The 25797-nt window shown below is 40.9% G+C and overlaps 1 long non-coding RNA gene across 1 annotated transcript; it reads left to right on the top strand.

Moving 5' to 3' along the window:
- The first annotated feature begins 8252 nt into the window (after positions 1–8252).
- Positions 8253–17500, top strand: LOC138739898 (uncharacterized). The gene is made up of 4 exons (XR_011342531.1): positions 8253–8382; positions 9130–9278; positions 12581–12656; positions 17245–17500. It is a non-coding gene; the product is annotated as an uncharacterized lncRNA (long non-coding RNA).
- The last annotated feature ends 8297 nt before the right edge of the window (positions 17501–25797 follow it).

Raw genomic sequence — 25797 nt, 5'->3', positions numbered from 1 at the left:
CTCATCTCTGCCCGAAATCTACTCCCCCGAATCTTGAGACTGTGTCCTCTCATTTTAGTTTCCCCAGCCAGCTCAAAAAACCTTCCTACATCTATCCTATCCATACCCTTCATAATTCTATATGTTTCTATAAGATCTCCTCTCATTCTTCGGAACTCGAGCGAATAGAATCCTAGACAATTTAATCTTTAATCATAAGTCAACCCCTTCATCCCAGGGATCAACCTAGTAAACCTCCTCTGGACCGTCTCCAAAGCCAGTATATCCTTCCTCAAATATGGAGACCAGAACTGGACACAGTACTCCAGGTGCGGTCTCACCAGTACCTTATACAGTTGCAACACTACCTCCCTACTCCTGAATTCAATTCCTCTAGCGATGAAGGCCAACATTCCATTTGCCTTCTTAATAACTTGCAACCTAACTTTTTGCGATTCATGCATAAGCACTCCCAAGTCCCTCTGCACAACAGCATACTGTAGTTTTTCCCTCTTTAAATAATATTCAGCTCTTTTATTTTTCTTGCCAAAGTGGATAACCTCACACTTACTAACATTGTCCTCCATCTGCCAGACCTTTGCCCACTCATCCAGCTTAACGATATCCCTCTGCAGACTCTCCACATCTCTATTAACAGAGACAGGAATGGGTTCTAAATAACCCAGGATGAAACATGCTCAGGACAGAAAAAAATAAGATGAGAGGCAGTATTAATTAAGGAGAATTTTACCATGTTGAATTGAGAGATCTGAATCTATCTGTTCTGGCGGGTATGAGAACATTTCTGGGTCTCCTATAGGATGCCAACCAGTGAGGAGAATGTTTTTCAGGGAAATTGCAGGAATGCGCAAAAGCAAAGGGGCAGTGACAAAGAGGGACCTCAGCTCTGTACCAATGCAGGGCGATAACCAGAGTTCAATATACCAACGTGCTGGAGAAACTCAGTAGTTAGTGCAGCATCCAAAGGAAGTAAAAGTAAATGTTTCGGGCCTAAGCCCTTTGTCAGGAAAACATACATGACAGTTAACACAACTGAGGAACAAACAACATAAAGTTCATTGGTGAAGTAAAGCAGAAAGTGAGAATTACCAAGAATCAGTGTATCTTAAAATGTTCTGAAGACAAGGGAACAGCAAAATGATAAGAGATGAAGTGGAGTAATCACTGAGAGGCAAATGGCATGACTATGGCTTTAAATGAGTATTTTGCACCTGCCTCTGCTCATGGAAAATATAGAGTCTCAGAAAAGGGAGATATTAAGATTCTGGGTGAACTAAAAATGATTAAGAGAGTGCATTGAAACAGCTAACTGTTATTAGAGTGGATAAACTACTTGGTCCAGATGGAATTAACAAAAAATTGCTCATAAGGGAGGAAATGTGGAGACCCTGGCCATAATCTCTCAAACATCAATAAATTAGGTGTATTGCCACATTGATAAGAAGGGGTGTTTGTATAAATCCTTTGCTTACCTCGGTACTAATGTCCCAAAGCAACAATCAGTTGGAATTAGTAGTACCTTGGACAAGTTTGGATTAAGTTGAGAATGTTTTTGTTGATTTGTAAAAAGCAAACCAAATCTCATTAATTTGATTCTTTTTTTTTTATGAAATAATGGAGAGGGTTGATGAACAAAGTGGAATTAATGAGATGTATTTAAACTTATAAAGGTTTTTGATAAGGTGCTCTGTAATAGATTTGTTACCAGGAATTGAAGGCTATGGACAAAAGGGCTGCAGCAGCATGAATAGATAATTGACAGGAAATAAGACAGTGATGACGAAAGATCGTTTCTCAGACAAGATGGAACATTTGCTGGGGTCATGCCAGGACCACTGATTTTCCTAATGCATGTTATTGATTTGGACTTGCATGGTCTGGATACATTTTCAAAATGTGCAGATGAAGCAAAACTTGGAGTTAAAGTGAACTGCAATGGAGATGTCTGTGAAATGGGCAGAAAGGTGGAAAATAAAATTTAATTCTGAACAAATGCAAAGTGATTTTTATTTGGAAAGAAGGACCAAAAGATTCAATTAGAACTGGAAGGCACAATTTTAAAGTGGTACCATGGAGAGATATGGATCTGTGCATATTTTACTGAAAGAGGCATGGCAAACTGAGAAGGACAAGGATTATTTCATTGTCATGTAATAATGCATTAAAAATGTAGCACACTGTACATGGTGTGGTGTGCTGTGGTGCAGCAAGCAGACACAAAAAACAGAAAGACTACTACAGGCTTTAATCAACAAAATCTTGTACACCACTTTCAGTCTCGATGGTTCCACGTGTGACTGGCCCGGGAGGGGCCGACTCGAGCTCTATATCCAGGTCAGTTGATTGACAGCCAGCCAGGTGGAATCAGCCTCCCAGGTGGTCTTCCTGTGGGTACAAAGGTCGCCCCCTCCAGTAGGCTGGTGGTTGTATCACCACACAGGTTATACTTTTAACTTCTGTCTGCTGTAGCGTAGTCACCAAGAGCCCAGCGCCTCAAGCAATAGAAGCAAAAGAGAGTCTCCTCAGAATCGCTGAGTGTCTGTGGATTTGCTTCCAGTGCTCCTACAGCCTCTAAAGTCGCACAGACTCCATAACATGAATAAACCCTTGGTTTACAAAGTGAGACATGGAATATTAGAGAGCAAGTAAGGTGATGAAACTTTATAAAATACTTTATTGCCTCAACTGGACCATTTTGTCCAATTAAGAGCATGACATTTTGGAATTATTTTTGAGAGGGTGAAGAAACAAAGTTGTTAATATGATGGTGGAGGTGAGGGACTTCAATTATTTCAATGGGTGGAAGAGATTGGGGTTTTATTTTCCTTGAAATAGAGTAATATATGAGGAGCTTGAACTCCAATATAAAAATTGTGAGGGTATAGGCAGAATAGAGAACAATTCTCAGGTCTCAGGAACTGGGGTCATAAAAAGAAAGATATTGTCAAAAGATTCCAAAGTGACATGGGGAGCAAATTTATTGTGTGACAGTTTGTTGAAGTCTAGAATGCATTGTCAGGGATGGTAATGAAATTGACCAGCTGGATAGATTTTAACCTTGAGGGAAACAGGTTGAACTTTTACTACACCAATTCTGTGATTCTGTCAATTCGAGGTAAGACTGTTCAATGTTGTGCCTTGTTTAAATAAGAAACACAAAATGACTTTTGGCTTTTCTGAAGAGTCACTACAATTTAATAGGATTTATGTTCATTTACCTCTCCATGCATCTTTATGAGGCAGTGGGTGTGTGTGAAAGTACACTTCGATTCATAAAGGATGAAAGTTTTACTGTTAGATTGATTTTCTTTAAACCCAAAAAGAAATCTAGTGCAAACAAAAAAAAAATGGAAGGAACTCCAGAGCACGGACCGAGTATTTGTGCTGGATTCCTATCCATCATTGATGACCAGGTGGTTCCTGGAATGGGAGGAAGCTACTGTGAATGAACCTGAGATACACAATGTTGGAGGAACTCTGTGGGTCTGGCGATGCTCATGGAAGGCAAAAGATGGTCAATGTTTCAGGCCAAAATGCTTCAAGAGACAGAAAAGTATTGAGTTAAAGGGTTTGAAGGGAGGGAGGAGGAATGTGGGCTAGCAAGTGATAGGTGGGAAGAAGAACATAGGACAAACAGTACAGTACAGGCCCTTTAGCCCTTGATGTTGTGCTGATCCATATAGTCTGTGATAGTATGGATTCTATCACCAATGAGTATGTATATATTGTGGTATAAGATGGTCGTGATTGGCTGAGAGCGTAGCCATGCCTACTGGCAGGTCTGGCTCCTTGCCAGACCCAGATCATTCTGGACTGGTTGACCTACATGTGATACGTTCCTAGTTAATAAAAAGCCTTGGTTTAGATCAACAAACCTTTGATTCTTTTGACATGCACTCCATAGTCCTTCAAGAACAAAGAACTAAATCCTCCCTACCTCATAACCCTTTATTTTTCTTTCATCTATGTGGCTGTCTAAGAGACTCTTAAATTCCCCTAATATTTCAGCTTCCACCACCATCCTTGGAAAAACATTCTAGTCACCCACAACTCTCTGTTTGTGTCAAAAAAAATACCCTGATGTCTCCCCTAATACAGTATGCTTTGTTTATTCATTGTTATGAAAATCTCAATGCGAAGTTATGCAAAATGTTTATTTGTTTTATTGACGAATTAAAGGTACTTACAGCTACAGCTGCAAAGTTTGATTTATTGGATTAATAAGATAGTAATTTGGAATATCATCACTTACTACTCTTTGAAAATGACACTTTGAAAATGGGAAATATTAGAACTTGGAAAGTGTCATCTATATTTAGATTCAAAGAAAAGTATGATTGAGAGGAGATTTGACAGAGGTATTTAAAATTATGAGGCAATAGAGAGTGTAACTGTAAATAGGCTTTTTCCACTGAGGGTAAGTGAGATCAAATTAGAGGGCATGGGGTTAAGGGTGAAAGAAAAATGTTTAGGGGGAACTTCTTCACACAGAGAGTGGTGGGAGAGTGAAATGTGCTGCCAGTTGATGTGGTGAATGCGGGCTAAATTCAAACATTTAAGAAGAATTTAGATGAATACATGGATGGAAAAGGCATGGAGGACAATAGACTGGGTGCAGGTCAGTGGGATTAGGGAAAAAAAATGATTTGGCATCGACTCGAAGGGGCCTGTTTCTGTGCTATATGTTCTATGGTTAATTGAACCAAGAAAGAAGCAAAAGACAAAGAGGGAAGAGTGGTGGTGGAATAGAGAATAAACATTGCAAACAATGGTAAACTCATAGTTACCCATGCAGACTTAATTATGTTCTGCAAATATTTGGTTTCTCCCATGTGGGCAAGACGGCATTATGGACACTCAGTGCATTATATGAAACAGGAAATGAATGTTAACTTCACTTGGTTGAAAGAGTTGATAGCTGCATGGAAAAGTACCATGAGAAATAGAATTAATGTTGGCAAAGACGGCATAGTGAGCACATTGCCATGATGCTATCACAAGATGCTGACAGCATATTAGGTATGTTGCCCCACTCATATTTGTTCCATTGGGCTTTTACCATGGATGTGATTGTGTTTTGGATTGTATCAAATTCGGTGGGTTCACAGAGAGATGAATCTGGACAAAAGTGTTACAATCAAAGGTAACTTTATTGAACACATAGGAAACAAAAAGGGGAAGTTGTCAATTGATACTTAATTACTCTACTACTTGATAGCTATATAGACATTCATTTTGGTCTCCAATAGCAGTGGTCACCTATCTTCTATACAGTATGAGTCAAAAATACTAACAGTGTAAGCAGACACATCAGGAGAAAGAGTCCTCAATACCAATGGCTGCTTACCCTACCACACTCTAACAAGTCAGGAACTTCAGAAGACATTCCTGATCCCTGTACCTCAGGGAACCGATCAGAGTTAAGTAATACACAGTTTGCTAAGGGAAAATGGCAAGGGTTTCTTTGGAAAAATTAACATGGAAATATGACTTAGGAGGTTTGCAGCTTCCCAATATTATGAACTGTTATAAAGCAGCCCAGTTGATTTTTATTAATGTAATGTATGACTTGATATACCAGCTTCGGTAAATATAGAATTTAGTAAAATAGGGGAAACAAATTGTAATGCAACTGAATGCATTTGGAGACAAATGAGGAGTACAAACTTACAATCAATGACCAGTAGACACGATAGTCCTCAGGTGAATCTGATGTAAGGCGGGAAAACCAAGATTTATATTGAGGTAGGTGAGGCTGGAGCCAAGGGAGGAGCCAGTCATCTGAACAACACAGAGACAGTGAATTGCAGTTCACTGCATTCACCCCTTCCTTCAGAATTGAGCCTGTGGGTGAAAAACAGAGACCATTCAATCAAAAAACTTAATACTTTACAAATATTTTTAAGTTGAGTCTGTCAGGGTGTCTGGTAATTCTGGTTAAGTGCCAAAGTACTGGAGGACTTTGGGCTTCCTGAATCTCCTGGACCCCTGGCACAGGGTAGGTGGGTCTTGAGGGCTCCAGCTCAGGTCGCGGGGTGGATTGGACTACTTCATGAGCAGTGTCCTCCAGGACACTGAATGGGGTACTCGGTAGTTCCTGGCACACAAGGTGTCTGATCCTCATTTCCGGCGGTTGCCAGGTCTCTGATTGAGACAGTGCCCTCTCTGCCATCAGGTATGCCACATGGGCATACGTTGGGTTGGCGCACAACAGATGCACCCTCTCGATCAGGGGGTATGTCTTGTTCCACCTCGCATGCTTTCTCAGCAGGACTAGCCCTGGTGACATTAGCCAAGCCGGGAGAATGGACCCGGATGTGGATTTCCTATAGAATGTAAACATAAGTTCGTGAGGAGTTACCTTAGTCACTGAACAGAGGAGTGACCTTATGGAGTGGAGCGTCATGGGTAGGACTTCTTCCCAGCATGAGTCTGGAAGGCATTTGGATCAGAGAGCCAATTTCACAGCCTTCCATACCATCGCGTTCTCCTTTTCAACTTGTTCATTACTCGGGATTGTAGTTAGTCGTCGTGCTTGAGGCAATGCCCCTTACAAGCAGTACTGGCGTAGCTCTTTGCTCATAAATGATGAGCTCCGGTCGCTGTGGATATAGCTGGGATACCCAAACAGGGTGAAAATAGAGTGCAAGTCCTTGAAGACCATGGTTGTGATCATGTCTGGGCAGGGGATGGCGATTGGAAAGAGTGAATACTCATCAGTTACATTGAGAAAATGCATGTTTCCATTGGTAGAAGGGAGGGGACCCTTGAAATCGACACATAGTTGTTCAAAGGGGCGGGATGCCTTTATCAGGTGCACTTTGTCGGGATGGTAGAAGTGCAACTTGCACTTCACAGAGACCTGGCAGGACCTGGTCATCTCCCTGATGTTTTCAATGGAGTAGGCCTTGATGAAATAAGCCATGCGGGTGATGTCAGGGTGACAAAGCTCATTGTGCAGTGACTGCAACTGGCTGGTTTCCTCTTGACGGGGCATCTGGAGGTTCATTGAGAGTACCTGGCCTGTGTGCTATGTCATAATTATAGGTGGAGAGTTCAATCGTCCAGCTGGTGATCTTATTATTCTTTATTTTGCCCCTTTTGCATTCAGAAGCATGTTCATACTCCTCACTTGTCTCTGAGTGGATTCAGTCACGTTACAATTTTAATAGCTTACAATCAATGGCCAGTAGACACAATAGTCCTCAGGTGAACAATGCAAATTTTCTGCCGGCCAGGTAATGCCTCCAGTGCCTGATGGCCTCTACAAATGCCTTAAGCCTCTTTCTCCATAGATGGGTTCTGAAGCTCGTGACCTTGAAGGGTGCAGGAAAAAAAATGGAAACCGAAGAGTAGCTGCCAGAGCTATGTCAGAGGCATTGCTTTCAACCTGGAAGGGTACATTCTCATCCATCGCATTGCATGGTGGCCTTTGAGATGTAGCTCTGAACGTAGTCAAAAGCCGCCTGACAATGGAAAAGAGGTCATCTTATCCACGTAGTGAGGGACCCACTGGGAGTAGTAGGAGAAGAAGCTCAGGCACCTCCTTAAGGCTTTCATGGTCCTCGGGTACTGGAGGTCTAACAGGGGGTGCATTCGATCGGGATCAAGGCCAATGATGCCATTCTCCTCTACATAGCCCAGGATCACCAGACATTTCTTCTGGAACATGCACTTACTGGAGTTGTATGTGAGGTTCAGGGCCTTGGCTCTGTGGAGAAACCACTGGAGGTTGGTGTCATGGTCTTCCAGAGAGTGTCCACAAATGGTGACGATGTCGAGATAAGGGAAGGTGGACTTCAACCCGTTTTTGTCAGCCATTTTGTCCATCTGTCTCTGGAAGACCAAGACCCTATTGGTGAAGGGGTGGGGCATGTGTTCCTCCACAATCCACGTATAACAGATGTATACTGTCAAAGTGAGTTCTTTGTCATGAATCCTGCAGCTATCTTCCACCTGTTGCTCCATCAATTAATAACTCATCACATATTCAGTGCACTATAATGAGATGATAACTTGAATGTTTTTCCAAGGCACACAGAGCAACAGATATTTCATACACTCTGGCTTTCTGAAGGGTCTCACAAGCCAGTTCTCCATCCTTATGTAATTGACAAAAAGTCTTTCTCACTCAATACTTCCTCTTCCTTCTGAATGGCCAAATAATGACGAGAGCCCAAAAGTGACTCATAATCCTATTACGAAATTAATTTATTCATTTCATATTTTCAAGCCATTATGAGCCCCATTGAGCTTGTGTTCCTTGGCTGCTCATCTACCCACCGTGAGCCATTGTTGCCACAAGTTGGGATGAAGAAAACTTTTTGACATCAGAAACAGAGGATGACATCACGAACTGAAGATAACATCACCACCAAGCAGGTTTGTATTACAAATGCTGCACCTGGCTTCAACTCTCTCGCCCACTTGTGAATAATTTGCAGCTATAGTGAGGCCTGTGCACCGTCAGCCCCTATTGTGGTTCCCAGATTGTGACCCCGTTTAAACACAAGATATTTTAAAGAGCAGGTTATTCATCCAAACTACTCCCATTTTCTTGCATTTGGCCCTCCAAAGTTCTACTATCCAGGTTCCTGACTAAATGTCATTTAATATCACAAGTGTATCCATCTCCACAATTTCTTCTGGCAGTTCATCTTAGAAATTCCATCTAACTTTGTGTGAAAAAGTTGCCCAACAGGTCCCTTTTAAATCTTTCCTCTCCCACATTAAAACTATGCCCTGTAGTTTTGGACTCCTCTGGCCTGGGAAAAAGACCTTCTCTATTCCTCTTGTGATTTTGTATATCCCTATAAGGTCACCCCTTAGCCTCCAAACCACCGAGGGGAAAATATCTCAGCCTATCCAGCCTCTCCTTATCACTCAAGCTCGTCAATCTTGGTTACACCCACCTTAATGATATTCCCATCAAGCCTCTGATGTTGGGTACAAAATGGGTCAAAAACTCTCTACATTTGACCCAGTCAGATAAAACCCTCTGCATAAAAAGAAAATCATTTATGTTTTCTCAAAGTGGACAAATTTAAAAGCCAATGAAAAATATTAAATATATAAGTAAGTAAGCTTGCTTCTGGTTTTGGCATCATAGCTCACTCATTTAATTCACAGAGGCTGATAAATTGAATGAAATATTGAAATAAAGTTGAGATCAGTAAAAGAACAGAGTGAAACTAAAAGAAAAGAAAACAGTGGAACGAGTCTCATGAAGGATTATCAGCTGGAGTTGGAGAGAGAAAGGACATAAACAGTTAAGTCGAGTAAGTTTGCATTCCTATTAAATCACTGGTCCATGTTGAATTATTTGATCTCAATGAAAATATCAACTGTGGCTATCATGTTGACTTGAGTACAATATGCTTGAAGGAGAATGTTTTAAAAAATAGATCATTGCTTTCCAGGGCCTGGCTCTGGGAAGGCTTGAATGTAAGAAAGATTATCTTTGCCTTTGATGGCTCATGGGATCAATTAATCCACTGATGGGCAATTTTGTTTCAGTTAATTGCTGACAGAGACCAGAGAATTGTACACAAAATTTGCAGATGCTAGAAACTTGAGCAAACAATGAATGGTGGTGGAGGAACTCATGGGTAGAAATGGCCAGTCAACTTTTCAGGTTAGGAGTACTGAGAGTAAAATGAGAAGGGGGTGATATTACATATAAACAAGAGGTGGATTTGAATAAACATGGGATAGTGGATTAGAAACTGAAAAACCTCTTTTAATTTTGCAACCCATTTTTTATCATCTATTGACAGATGACTTTTATTTAAAGGATTCTAAAATGATTTTTTTAAATTATCTAATGCCTAATTTTACAGGATTTCAAGGAATATAAAATGATGGAGGCTAAGAGACTTAGAGTTATTAGCATGAGAAGAAATTAATTCAGTGGTCTATTTATGTGCAGTGCATGGTATAATGTATCAAAGAACTATTTTGTTCAAACATGCAACTAGATACATGAATATGCAGGGAGTGGAGGGATGCGGATCATGTGCAGCAGAACAGATTTGGTTTAATTTGGCATCATGTTTGGCACAGAATCGTGAGCTGAGAGGGCCTGGACTTATTCTATGTTCTATTAACAGCAATAGAATAGAAATATCAATGGAATTTTTGTTTTCAAAGGTCCATGAACTGCAGTTTTGGATGAATGAAAATGATGCAATAAAGGCAATGCATAGAAAATGTTAAAACTTTGGTCAAATCCAAATGCAACATATTGGCACTTTGACAAACCAGCAAGATTTTAAAAATGTTGCACAGTCGTTCACATTTTCCACATTTCATGTCTGACAGATGGAACTCTTGAGGCACATGCTTGTCATTTTAATTATTTTTCCCAATGGAAGGAACAAATTTCTGTCCTCATTATATTGGGAAATGCAGAGGTTAAGGGAACAAAATTTTGTGACTGAATTCATACTCCTTTAAACGTTGCGAATAAGGTAAAAGACCTAAGCAGCAAATGAAGAAGCCTGATTGAGAAGGTCACAATGCCAAACCACAATTCCAAAAGGCTACAGAGGGTTATAATCTCACCCAGGACCACCATCATGGGCATTAGTCCATTCCATTGCGGACATTTTTAAGAGGCAGTGATCCAAGAAAGCAGTCTCTTTCATCAAGGATCCTCACCACCCAACTCAGGCCCTCTTCTCTCCACTGCTATCAGGAAGGAGGTAATAGGAGCCTGAAGACACACACCCAAGGTGACAAAAACAGCTTCTCCCCTCTGCCATCAGATTTCTTAATGGACAATGAAACAGACACGGCCTCACCTCTTTTCCACTGATTATTTATTTTTAAATATTGTATTGAGGAAATGTAATTTATAGCCTTTTTTGCATCTGTAATGCATAATACTGCATCTGCAAAACAAATTTCATGACACATGTTCAGAATCAGAATCAGAATCATGCACAAGTTACAAAATTTGTTGCTTTGTGGTAGCGTTACAGTGCAAATCACCTTACAAAAATAAATTTTAAAAATAGTGCACGAAAAGTCAAAGTCAGCCAGTGTCTTTGGTTCATTGATCATTCAGGAATCTGATGGCAGAGGGGAAGAAGCTGACCTTGTGCCGCTGAGTGCTCGTGTTTGGGCTCCTGTACCTTTTCCTCGACGGTAGCAGAGTGACAAGGACATGGTCTGGGCGGTGGGGGCCTTTGAGGATAAAGGCTGCTTTCTTAAGATGTCCTCAATGGAGTGAATTCAGGTGCCTGTGATGTCTCAGGCCAAATTAACAACCCTCTGGCATTTTTTTTTTGTTCATGACAATAAACCTGATTTTGATTCACTTAGTAGTCAGAATCATAGCCTGCACAACTTGGAGGATCTCTGGTGTATGGATAAAAATTAGGCAGATTTCACTTGGCAAAGTAGGAAAACATATTTCAGTCAGATTCTGGAAGATGGACATTAGTGACCCTTGTGCCCGTGTTGAATATGATGGAGGACATAAGAATGGCAGATGCTGGACTTTCCAAAAAGGGGCCCAACATGAAACATTGACTGTCCATTTCTCTCCACAGATGCTGCCTGACCAGCTTCTTATTGTTTGTTCAATCAAGTAAATTTGGCTTCATTCTCCAGCGGAGAAAATAAAAATAAAATTAAATTTACTGTTACATGATTTTAGAGAAATAGAGAAGGAAGGGCAAGGTTCTGCTCCCCAGACATCAGTATTAATAATCAAAGGAGTTCAGGTAAACGTTGACACTAAACCTGCAGCAAAAATATAACTAGAGATTGATCAGCGTTAATGCTGTCAGGTGGATGCAAAGGCAGTTCTGACTTTGACATGTAGAGAATGAACATATTCCAGATTACATGGAGAACCAAAAGGATTTTTAAATGAACTTAGAAAATAGAATATATGCTAAATGAAGTGAGCTTTTTGTTTTTGCTTCTCCATGTTGGATACAAGACTTTACAAATCAATAATGAAGTAACATCTTTGATCCAACCTCAGAAATAATAATATTCAAATTGTTGCTGATTTTCCCATCACAACATTTGTGCTTGAGAATCATCAAAATGTCAAAAATGCATCATTTGCAAAAACAACAGGCTAATTCATTGACACAGGAGTGAGACAGGCCCATCTTCATAGACAAGGCTGTGATAAACCTGATTCAATCAAGGATGAGGGGAGGGGTTTGCATCATCTAAATCATAGTAGTTGATTATCATAAAATAATAAGGGCTTTGGCAAAGCCCTAACTACTTGCTAAAGAAGATGCAGACAGGACCTGATCCCCTGTAGTTGCAGGCTCAGATCCCTCCAAGTGCTCGCTTTGATGCATCGTGCTAAAAAAAATCGTAGAGGCAAAGGTTATACTAAAAAGACAACTCACAAGAAATCTCTGGACAGGAGTGAATGCTTGTACAGATAGAAAGGACCACTTTGAGTGATCATGAAGTTGATGCTGGGAATTTGGGAATTTGGATTTACAGTTGAGCATTAAATTTATGGCAGATTGGTAGAATACAAAGTTATAATCTGTGCAGAATATTTTGTAGTATGTCATGTAATTCTCAGCATTTTCTTTTACAGGAGATTCTAGGTTGCTCTGCTCTGTACGCCCAGCTAATTTTCCTTCACTCGGACATGTTCAGATCAAAGTCAGGAGGTGTGTATAAGAAAGGAAAAATGAATAGTAAATGGTAGACACCCTCCCTCAAACTCCAAGCCAAAATATTGGGAATATAGTGTTCAAAATATATAAAATTAGTACTATCAGCTTCATAACTACTCTCTCTCTCTCTCTCTCTCTCTCTCTTTCTCTCTCTCCCTTTGAATCCACAGAGTTCTAGCTTCATTCTATTTATTTATGTCCATCTGTCTAACCATCTGTGTATTTATTTGTCCCTATTTATTTATCTATCTATTTATCTGTATTTATTTATTTTTATAGATCAAATACTTGTCCTGCATATGTATTATTTGTCTGTATGTCTGTTATGTCTGATTGTGTGTCTGGTTGTTTTGCACTGAGGACAGGAGAACGCTGTTTTATCAGGTTGTGTTTGTACAATCAGATGACAAAAACTTGACTTGGTTGCTGGGATCCCAACTTCTTCATATGAAGAAAATCTCATGGCCCTTCAGGTCTATCCTGAGAAATCCTGTTCGTCCACATTTGACTGTTAGCTGTTCTCTCTCCCATTGGCTCCCCTTTGATTCTTTCTGTCACTTACCTACACTAAGGGGTAATTTACAGCAGCAAATTAGTCACCAACCAGCAAATCTTTGGAATGTAAGAGGAAACCAAACCATCCTGGGGGAACCAACACAGTCATAGGGAGGCTGGTGCAAAGACCACAACAACCAAGGTCACAATTGAATATGGGTCATTGAAATTGCAGGGCAGCTGCATTGTCTGAAGCACCAATGTGCATTTAGGATTGAAGATGACTTGCTGTCACTCCTGTCCTGCGGATTCTGAGGTTACTGAAGCACTTCCTACTGCAGTGACTGCTGCATCAGAAAAGCTCATTGGCTGTTATCCCCAAGAAATCACACCAATAACTCTACTTCCATATAACCATATAACCACTTACAGCACAGAACAGGCCAGTTCAGCCCTACTAGTCCATGCCGTAGCAAATCCCCACCCTCCTAGTCCCACTGACCAGCACCCGGTCCATACCCCTCCAGTCCTCTCCTATCCATGTAACTATCCAGTCTTTCCTTAAATGTAATCAATGATCCCGCCTCGACCACGTCTGCCGGAAGCTCATTCCACATCCCCACCACCCTTTGCGTAAAGAAATTTCCCCTCATGTTCCCCTTATAATTTTCCCCCTTCAATCTTAAACCATGCCCTCTTGTTTGAATCTCCCCCACTCTTAACTGAAAAAGCCTATCCACGTTTACTCTGTCTGTCCCTTTTAAAATCTTAAACACCTCTATCAAGTCCCCTCTCAATCTTCTACGCTCCAGAGAAAAAAGCCCCAGTCTGCACAACCTTTCCCTGGAACTCAAACCTTGAAATCCTGTCAACATTCTCGTGAACCTTCTCTGCACTCTCTCTATTTTGTTTATATCTTTCCTATAATTTGATTCGTCAGAATGCTAAGGAAATTCAGCATGACACCAACATCTCTCCCAATTTTTTTTTAACAAATACACGATATGATAGTACAGGATACAATCACCAATGTATATTTGTATATATTTACTTATAGTTGTTGTGATTGGCTGAGAGCTGTAGCCATGCCTACTGGCAGGTCATAAAAGGCTGCTCCCAACCCAACCCAGATCAGTCTGGACTGGTCGACTGTGCTGTAATACTCTCCAGTCTTTTGCTTTGGTTGAGCTAACAAGTCTTTGGATCATTCGACGCACTGCACACTACATATAGTATCCTATCCAGATGCATCAGAGCCTGGTATGGGAATGCTCTACCCAAGACCACAAGAAACTGTAGTGTTGTGAATGCAGCTCAGGCCATCACACAAACCAAGCTCCTCTCCTTCGACTGTCTCCTCATTTTCAGCTGTCTTAGCAAAGCTACGAGCATACCAAAAGTCTCTACCCACCCGGTCACATTCTCCCATCTTCACTTCTGTCAGGCAGGAGATGAGTTTGGAAACAACAAACCTCAAGATGGAAGGCCAGTTTCTTGCTGTTTTCAGATTCAGAATGCCCTTTTTAATTGTAAAAGATGATGCTGTTGCAATGTTTTAATTGCACTTTCATTTTTGCCCTTTAGTTTGTAACATCATATGCTGCCCTCTTTACCTGCAGTTTTGTTTTATTATTGCACTGCTGCTTTACTTAAATATGGGCTGACTTGTCTGTATAGTATACAAAACAAAGCTTTTCACTGTATCTCTGTCCATCTAACAATAAACATTTCAAACTCAATTCATTTTAATTCAATGTTAGCATCTCAATGTTGTGAAAAATGACTAAACATAGGTGCAGCAGTTTACTCCAGAGCAAAAGGAGAACCTTGATGGTTCAACAAAGAATTTTCAAACTATGATTCATCAAAACCATTTGATTTCCCAAGCCTATTACAACATATTGTTCTTCAGAGAAGCTCATGCAGCGATGTCTCATAATCGTGACTCCTAGGCTGGTTTGTTTCTCCCTTTTCCAATTCTGCCAGAAAGTCCCAGACCTGAAATATTAATAATTTCTCTTTCTATATTTGAACACTTCGTACCATTATTGTAAAATTCAATAATAATATTGAAACAGAAAAAAAATAGTGTTCAAATATAGAAAGAGAAACATCATAATTATCAAAATATAAAGAGGTAATATGAAAAAGAAAATATGCAGAAGAAAGACATATAAGAAGACATATAAAATTCTGGCAGGACTGGACAGAATGGATGCAGATGGGATGTTTCCAATGAAGGGAAAATCCAGAACCCAGGGCAATGGTTTAAGGATAATAGGCAAACCATTTAGGACCGAGATGAGGAGGAATTTCTTTACCCAGAGGGTGGTGAATCTGTTGAATTCATTGCCACAGAGGGCAGTAGAGGCAGGTTCATTAAATCTGTTTAAGATGGAATTAGATCTATTTCTTCAGTATAAGGGTATTAAAGGTTACGGAGAGAAGGCGGGGACGGGGTACTGAACTTTAAGATCAGCCATGATCTCGTTGAATGGCGGAGCAGGCTCGAAGGGTCGAATGACCTACTCCTGCTCCTATCTTCTATGTTTCTATGTTACATATAAACTAGATATCATAACAAACAAGCAAAAAAAGGAAATAATCAAGTAATTATTTAATCAGTTATAACATGTAGCTAACTGAAAAAGATGAAACAAAATACTATACTACAAATTCTACCACCTTCCCTTCCGCAGTTATCAAGTAAATACATACAATTTCGCAACCATTAAAAAAACCCCCAGAAACTACAAAACAAGATCTGAATGATTTTATAGATTAGGGGGAAAAAAAGTAAAAGGACCCATAAACTTGAAAAGTTTAATTCCGTTACTTTTGAGGAAATTCTATTTTTTTTCCCCCAAAGTTAAGCATGCCATCCTGTTATATAACCATTGAGAGTGAGTAGGAGAGTCAGCATCTTTCCATCTCATCGATATTGATCATCTAGCAATAAGGGAAGTGAGAGAAACTACATGGGATTAAGACACAGTTAATTTCAAATCAATTACCTTAGTTGATCCAAAAAGAGCAATTAGAGGATTAGGTTGAAGATTTGCATTAAGAACTAAAGATAAGGTATGAATATCTTCCAAAAATTTAGAAATAGAGGAACCAGACCAAAAGATATGTAATAAAGTACCCTCTTCAGTCTTACATCTATCACAGTTCAAAGAAATATTAGGATAAAATTAACCAATTGAAAAGTAGATTCGATGTATGACCTTATGTAGAAGCAAATGATGGGCACATAAAGAGGAGGATTTTACCAATTTTAAGATAGAATCCTATGTAGTATCCAAGAATGAGAGATGAAGATCTTGCTCCCATAATTTTTTTAAATCTTAACTAGAGAGTTATCCCTAGACTTTAATAGTAAATCATATATACTTGATACAAGTTTTTTTGACTTAAAATTAAAATTATAAATCATCCCTCTTGTGTTTATAGCAAGGTCCTGAGGATGCCTCAATGCCCTTTAAATTGAGATGATAAAGTCTGCCCTACTCCAATGGTAAAGAAACTTATGTTTTCCACTTCTAAGTTTGTAATTGTCTTGAAATCACCAACTTCTTCACTCTAATTTTCATGAACTTATCCAAGCAAGCAATCATCTTGAGTAACACCGAGACTGTTCTTTGTCGATAAGCTTAAAGCTATTGAAATTGTCAAATAAAATAAAAATAGAAAATGCTAGAAACTTTCAGTGGGTCAGGCAGCATCATTGTAAAGTGGAACAGGGTATGTTTTAGATCTGAGATCCTTCAGCAGTTAGGAAAGAGAGACTCAAATTAATCTTAGATGCATTGAAGGTTAGGGAGGCAAGTGTGTGATAGGGTGCAATAATGGGGCAGTGAAGCATCTTTGTCTGCAATAATGTGTTGCTAATATTGTGTATAAAAATGATGGCACTGCTGCACCTGCTTTAATGGCAACACTATCACTGATGTGGACCTAAGAGAGCAAGGAGCAGAGACACAGCACTCATCCATTGGGTACTACTGCCCGGTCATTACACTAACAACTCTATGCAAGTTTGAAATGGCCTGTAGAAGCTGTTGACAGTTTTTTTTTTAAACATCAGAGAATCCATGGAGGTCTGAGCCCATGATCCTCATGTCCATGCTTGAAAGCCCAGATCATGAGGGATGTGGGCTCCAGGAGACGGACACAGGCCATTAGAGCAGGAGAAAGAGAAGCCTTGGAGAGAGCTCTACGGGGAAGATAACCATGACAGCAGACCACTGGTGGGCTCAGAGGCTGAGGACCTACGCAGACTGCAAACTGCTAGAGACTGGCGAATGAAGGACTGACACCAGGCTGCGACTACTGGATATTGGCTCAAGGGAACCAGGTATTGGGACTGGGATTCATAAGGGTGCTGATCGTGAGAAGGGCTCTCAAAGGGCCCCAGGAGTCAACAGCTTCCAAATTGCATCAGAGCTTTGGAATGAGGATGTTGATTCACCGCTGGAACAGACAGGTGGCCAGGCAGCTGCCGAGGTTGATGCAGCATAGGAGGCAAATCTATGAATACTTAGTGTCTCTTAGGAAGTCTCTCTTTCATGCATTAGTGGGGATGCCGGTCTAGTGGCATACTCTTTGTGCCCCTTTACAGCAAACAAATGTTAACAATTTCTGTGCCATGATCTATGTGACAATAAAGGTATCTTGAATTGTGAACTCACCAGGACAGATTAAACAAATTAACAAATGGGAAAAATGGCAATAAAATGAGCAAGAGCTGATACAAACAGAAAGACACAATGAGATCTAAAGTCAGGTAACTCAGTATTGAATCCTGTAGTTATATTTAAACCCAGGCCAATTGTGGGCATCCACCCATTACAGGTACTAATAGTGAACTTTCCTGGTTACTGATAATGAATTCTATCCCTACTGGGACTGAAGGGTGGCAGTTGTGTTAAACCTGAAACTAGACATGGAGTAAATGAAGAGGAAATAAGATTCCTTGAAATAAAAAATTATGGCAGAATAAATACTAATTAAAAATATTGCATGTAAAATGGAAGTGAAATATTATACCATTTAATATATTAAATTCTTTTCAAGAATAGAACTATCATACTTTAAAATTGTATTCAAAATTCCAGTGATAACTGAAGGGGAATACGTTTCCCCATACCATTTACCGTGAGAGATATTCTGTGATAGCAATTGTGCTGTGGCCCAAAAGCACAAACCAAGATTAGTCTAATCAGCAAGAACTTGGTTTATACCTGGAAAATGCCATTGGCCCTAGTCCAAGATCCATTTGAATCAGCAAGGCTTTGATGTGTATGCTTCCAACCTCTTGACTAGCTACCTGCATCTATACACCATGTACCTCTCCAAAAACTCCGAACCAATTAGGATTGGGTTATGTGTAATATATTTAAAGGAAATTTCCCTGCAAAGAAAAAAAAAATCAGTTGCAGACCAAATGATTATCCAGAAATGATGGTTTAACCTTCGCACCATTATTCGGCAGAAAAGTCCCTTTCAGAGTTCATCATGCAAATATAGTTTTGCATGGCATGCAGTCCATAGAACAAAGCTGACAGGGAGGAGGGGAAGCAGAAACAATATAATTATTAAATCATTTTGGACAGGAAGTTAGTTTTAAAACTGAATTATATTTCAACAGAGTTTCTATGTATTGTAGTATTCTGATTTATTCCCACTATCCCAATCTAATCATTATCAAATCTGAGAAGCAGATCAAATCAGTGTTTAAAGATTTTGCACTCTTGTGTGAAACATCAATTCTTATTTTCTGGCATAAATTGTCGCAATTTGGAAGCTCATTCAGGTTTAACCTTTTCCACCCCCACCCCCCCATTCTCTCTTGGGTGTGCACATTATGTCACCAATCCCAGCACCATTGGGTTAATCCATTGCTGGAATAAATGAGATTATGTTCACCCCAAACTGTGGTCAATCTCTTCAATCTCTTCCTGCACTATTTGTTTCTTGTTTGTCATCAGCAGATCCAGGCCACAATAATCAATATTGATCTGGTTACCACACCACATGGAAATGTGAATGCTTTGAATTGGGTGCAGATGAAATCAACAAGAATCTTGCCAGGATAGGAGAGATTTGAGACGATTTAACCGAAATGCATAATATTTTGAGGGAACCTAGATAAAGTAAATAGAAGAACAATTTCCACAGCATGCAGATTTAGAGTCATTGATTAGAAGGGCAATGTGGGTGCAGGTCTTCACCTAGAAAGGATGGTGAACTGGAACTTATTATCTAAAGTCATGATGCATACAGAAGCCCTTTTCATAATTGAACAATACTTGGGTGTGTAATTGAAGAGTCATTATCAGTAGAGTTATGGACCCAGTGCTGGAAAGTGGGATTGGGGTGATGAGCAATGAACCAAGTGGCTTCTTATATATTCTAAATTTTCTATGATTATTCATGACACTGGTGAAATTTGGCATTGAGGTGTCTTTTAACCCTGAGCTAAATCAATAGCAATATTGTCCTGATGTACATGGACAATATGTGCAGAAATCTAGGTATTCTTGACAGTGGCTCTTTTAAAACTGTATTGTAAAACCATGTTCATCAGCCCCATTTTCCTGTAGCTGCCTCAATGTTCTTGCATTCCTGGCTTGAAATGTTTGTTTCCTGTTAGTTCTCTTACATGGAGTAGAAACTGAGCCATAAGTTCAAAAGTGAAACACTAGTGATATGGCTTTAATTTCAACTTAGTTGGTGATTTTATATAGATTCTTCCAAAGATGAATTATCTCAAACTGTGTCAAAACAGTTTGTTGAACTGTTGCAGTGCTGGGGATCTGGGATTGTCCCAAGTCTAGGATGTGCAATTATGATTGAGAAATATATATTTCTTTTAATGTTGAACTGCTTCTGATGGATCATTTGCCACAAATATCATTGTGGAACACTATCCAATCTGGAAACTATTTTTGCATTTTCAACAGACTACTGTTTATTATTACAATTCATCTTTAATTAATTCAAAACACATGATGTCAAGATGTGGTGTAATCTGCTTAAGAGAGGTGGATAAGAAATATGGAAAGCAATACGGCTCTTTTCTCCATGCAAGCCACCCTCTTCCATGCCTCCAGAAGCGCAAGTAATGTAGCACTGCTTCTTCATCTATTGCACATGGTTTTGGGGTCCAGAACATTTCCCAATGCTTCTATTGTATTCTCCTCAGAGGATTTTGTTCCTCGTGGTGTCAGAGAACAAGTCAAGGGTCCAATGGCAGAGGGAGGTGCGGAGGGCAAGATTCTGTAATTTGGGGATGAATTTGCTGGGTACCATGCTATTGAAGTGAAGTTGTAGTCAATGAACATCGGTCTGACATAGATGTCAGACGTGTCCAAAATGAGTGGAGGGCCAGGGAGATAGCATCCGCCATAGACAAAAAAAAGTCCAAAGTCAAATTCTTTCAAACAGAAAGAAAGGGGAAATAAAGTAGATTACAGAGATGAGAGCTCCAAGATCATAATATTTTAATAATGCTATACTCTTGGTAACGCCAAACATGATTCCATTTTCAGCTGTGTTAACATCAGAATAAATCTAATCAAAGTGAATTAGGATAACTACAGGGGACACTGATTTCTTTTTTGGTGGCATCAGACCAGGGGGAGGGGTGACAGTGGTAGCATTGGACCAGGGTGGAGGGATTGCTGCAGCAGCGTCAGACCGGGAGGGGGGCCGTTGCGGCAGTAGTGTCCGATCGGATGGGGGTGGGGGGGCAGCTGCAACATTGGACCAGGGGAGATGGCGGCAGTACATGGTCTGGGTGGGTGGGGGGGGCGGCACAATAACACTTGGAGGGGGGACATAACCCATGAATGCCCTTCATGACACCGACCCTGATTTTCAAGGTGGCATTAGCCAATCAATTAAAGTTTTAAAAACAAACCAACAGCTTTTCCAGCGAAAGGGAGTTGAAGCAAGGGAGCGTGAGAGCAGACTTGTTTCAATAGATGAGGCATGTAAGTGGAACGGCTATTGTGTGAGTGGGCCCAGAGTTGAGGCTTTGGCTTATGAGGGCTTCAGCAAGAAGAGGCTGCACTGGTGGTGCAGACTCTGAGGTAAGGACAACCCTGTCTAGGAACAAAGGGGGTTCAGTAAGAAGGCACAGGTATGGGCAGGTTTTTCTTATTTCTTTCTCTCAATTTCATAGACATTGGGAATGGCAGCCAGGGCAGGAACATGCTCCTCTTGCAGAATGTAGATAGTCAGAGAAGGCAACAACATCCCTGATGATTTCATCTATAAAAAGTTCATCTTGCAGTAGCTCCTGACAAACCTGTAACAGTACTGATTTGCCACACTTTGCAAATAAATAAAGAATGCACTCATTCATTTCTTTCAGTACACCATGAGGTCGACTTAAAAAAAAATTATTCAGTAGACACAGTGTTGCATTCTTCAACTCCCTTAACAACACCCAGTTAAACTCCTCTAACCCTCTCACTGGCTCACTACCACACTCCAGACACTCTCACTCTCCTCCCGACGAAGGTAAGTATGCAGTTGCAGTAAACCGTATTAGGGAATAGGAGCTGGAGTTGGATGAACTCTGGGTCATTTGGAAGGGTGAAGGGGTGATGCCCAGGAGTAACAGGGATGGAATCACACCAAGAATGCAGGAAGAAAGTTTCTGGGTGACAGGGAGGAGAGGGAAAGGGAACAGGCAGCCTGCACAGGTCACCCCTGTGGTCATTCCCCTCAATAACATGTATACCTTATGGATACTATTGAAGGGGATGATGAACCAGCCACAAGCCACGGCAGTCAGGTCTCTGGCTTGGAATCTGGCCTTGTGGCTAAGGTGGGAAGGGAGGAGAAGAGGCGAGCTGTAGTGATAGAGAATTCCATAGTTAGGGAAATGGGAGAGATTCTATGGAAACGATCAAGAATCCTGAATGGTATGTTGCCTCCTTGGTGCCAGGGTCAAGGATATTTCAGATCAAGTTCACGACATTCTCACGAGGAAAAGTGAACAGCCAGTTGTGGATAAGAAGGGGGTGTTGGTGACCTGCAAAAGGAGATCAAGGAGTTAGGTGCAAGGTTGGACAGGAGCTCCAGGGTTTTTATCTCAATGTTGCTACTCATGCCTCATGCTAATGAGGTTAGAAATAAGAAGACAATTAAGCTTAATGCACGGCTAAAAGAATGGTGCAGGAAGGAGGGCTTCAAATCTTTGGATCATTGGGCTCTCTTCCAGGAAGGTAGGTCCTATACTGGCAGGACAGTTTGCATCTGAATTGGAAGGGGACTAATATCCTTGTGGGAAGTTTGCTGGTGGTGCTCCGGTGGTTTTAAACTAGTTTGTTAGGGAGATTGGAACCAGAAGGAGAGGGTAGAGAATAGATCAGATGGTGGAAAGGTTGATACAATGTGTCATGGGTTTGTAAGGAAGGACAGGCAATAACTGCAGTCAATGCAAGAAATATTAGGAATAAGCAAGATGAACTTAGTCCATGCATCAGTACATAGAATTATGATGTTTTGGCCGTCACAGTGACTTGGCTGACACAAGGACAGTATTGGCTGATGCAGGTATTGGGGTTTTGATGCTTTAAAAGGGATAGGATAGAAGGTAAAAAGAGGGAGGAGCAGCATTATTAATCAGGGATATTATCACAATTGCAGAAGGGAGGACATTGAGGTGGGATTGCCCACTGAGTCAGTGTCAGTGGAGGTCTGAAACAGAAAAGGAGCAATCACTACACTGGGAATAGTCTCTAAACCCCCAAATAGGCTTTGGCACACGGAGGAGCAGATAAATAGGCGGATTAGGGAATGGGGTAGAAATATGGGAAACTTAAATTTCCCAAATATTGACTTGCACCTCCTGACTGCAAGAGGGATGGATGGGGCAGAATTTGTCAGGAGTGTCCAAGAAGAATTCTTGATGCAGTGTGGGCCAGCCGACTAGAGGATCAAGTAGTGGGCAATAAACCTGGTCAGCTGGTGGACCTCTCTGTGGGGGAGCATTTCGGTGAACAGTGCCAGATTAAGGTATTGCGGGGCATGTAGCATAAATTTTAAAGGGCACCTAAAATGTGCCAGCTTGCGCATGCGTGGCCCTATATAATGCCAGCTGGTGCATGCGAGGTGAGGGGGGAGCACTTACATTGAAATTTAACCCCTCCCCTGTTAAAACATACACATTTTTGAAAAATGAAACTTTCTTACGGTGGCAACGGCTGGTGGCTGGCTCAATGCGGGAGCAATGGCCATCTTTGTTACCCAGAATCCTTCATGGAGCTGGAACCACTCTGCATTTCCTTGGTGCTGACACTGGCAGAGTGGTTCCAGATGCATGGGGGATTATGGGTAATGAAGATGGCCATTGTTCCTGCATTGAGCCCTTTCTGTAAGCTGCCAGGGCAGCCCCAAAGCGGACCAATCAGATTCTGGAGTGGCACTCCGGTGAACTCCAGCAGCACTGCTGTGTCGAGAGTTAGACGAGGGTGGGGGGTGCACGCACGACGGACAGCCGGAGTTAGTAGCGAGGTGGTTGGGCAAAGCGAGGATAGAGGCCCCCCCACTTCAAGTGGCATGTTAAACATCTTTGATGAATGCTTGTAATAATTTTCGCTACCATCCCTTTTAAGCTTTCATATTTTATTTCCCAACAATTGCGCATCCTGCTCCAGCTATGAGATATAACCTTAACCTTAAGGTTAGCGATTTTAGCCTATTATCACTGTTAATCGCCCTTAGTCAGAAACAACCCAGACTATCTGGGCGGTTTCTCATAGCCACTGCACAAAGATGAAAATGAAAATATTTAAGTTCATAATTCATAGTACTGTCATAAACAGTGGGGGCCCTTCAAAATGTGGGGCCCATAGTTACTTTCACTACTACGCTAATCCAGCTCTGTCGGTGAGAGTGACCATAACTCCCTCAGCTTTAGCTTAGCTATGGACAAGGATAAAAGCAGACAAATTGGGAAAGTGTTTAATTGGGGAAGGGCTAAATGCCATGGGATTCGTCAGGAACTGGGGAGAATAAATTGGGAAAAGATGTTCCTGGGGGAAATGCGCAGAAGTAATTTGGAGGACGTTTAGGGATGACTTGCACAGGGTTCTGGATAGGTTTGTCCCACTGAGAGAGGGAAAAGATTGTAGGATAAGGGAGCTACAGTAGAAAAAAGAGGTGATCAGCTAGTTAAGGGGAAGTGTACAGAAGGTTTAGGGAGAAAAAGACAGGAAGGGCTCATGAGAATCATATGATAGCTAGAAAGGAACTTAAGAAAGGACATGAGCTAGAAGGGGGCACAAGAAGGCTTTGGCAAGTAGTATTAAGGAAAACCCTAAGGCATTCTATGCTTACATGAAGAGTAGAAGGATGACGAGAGTGAATAACTGCTTAAGGATAAAGGAGGCAACGTGTGCCTAAAGGCAGAAGAAGGGGAAGTCATGAATGAATACTGTGCTTTTGTGTTCAACAGAGAGAAGAACCTTGGTCAATGTGAGGTCAGTATAAAACAAGCTTATGTGTTGGAGCATATTGAAGTTAAGGAGGAAGTGTTGGATCTTCTTAAAAACATTAGGTCCCAAGTGTTACAGAGTTCTGTGTTGTGTTTTGGCCTATGTGTTGTGTGGTTTTGTGTCGAAAAGTAACAGTTTGCCTAAAGAGCCAAGGTGAAGGTGGACTGCTGAGAGAGTGGGAGAACATGATCTGTGCAGAAAATGATCTAAAAATTTCTGGAGTTGGATGATAAACCACCACTGGGGGGTGCTGTGGAGTGGAAGAAGGCCCAGAGCAGGAGTCTGGAAGACAGTTTAGAATGTTGGGATTTCAAAAGGATGAACATTCTGAAGGCAGCCAGAAGGATCCAGAGCAAGCCACAAGACAACTTCAAATGTTGTGCTCTCTCTCTCTCAAAGATCTTTTGGCTTCAGTTTACCAAACAAACTGACTAAACATGGAGAATGGTAGATGCCGTCCCTTTATTTAAAAAGGTAATAGAATCCTGGGAACTATAGACCAATGAGTATGATGTCAGTGGTCGACAGACAACAATGATTTTGCTTTGTGAACACTTTTGGGAATAATTTATGGACTTTGAGCTGCTCAGCACAAAAAACTCTAAACTTTTCCTACAACATAGTTTTTGATTTCCTGTGTCATATTTGAAGTCTACTAGTATATTGCCCACTAAGCGAGCTGTTTTGGTCAGTCTAAGCATGCCTGGGCATATACTCTGTGCAGGTGCTATGCAAATGTGGTCTTAGGCCTGAGCATGCTTAGTCAGAATCGATACAGACAGGCTACAAAAGAAGCTCACATATGCAGATATTATGTATTACATTGACATAGATTGAACACATGTTGATAAACATGTTCTTCAGGCAATAGGATAGTGAGAGTATTTAACATGAACATTTATTGTCTTCAGGAAGATTCACAAATGACTCATCAACGTCGCAACAGCTTTAATGCATCCCATTACATTTGTGACAAGTATATGCTTAAGGCTCAAAGAAGTGGCCTGAGTGCACTTATTAAGAAAGCCTATGAGCTCTACTTCAGTTCTAAAATTGGTGGCCAAGATGAATTCCGGGCTCTTCACATTTGCTGTGCAGTCAACCTGAAAGCTTGGCTCAAAGGCACA

The sequence above is a fragment of the Narcine bancroftii genome, chromosome 7 (genome assembly GCF_036971445.1).
Source record: "Narcine bancroftii isolate sNarBan1 chromosome 7, sNarBan1.hap1, whole genome shotgun sequence".
NCBI classification, from domain to species: domain Eukaryota; kingdom Metazoa; phylum Chordata; class Chondrichthyes; order Torpediniformes; family Narcinidae; genus Narcine; species Narcine bancroftii.
The sequence above is the reverse complement of the archived record's forward strand: the minus strand, read 5'-3'. Positions and strand labels throughout refer to the sequence as shown.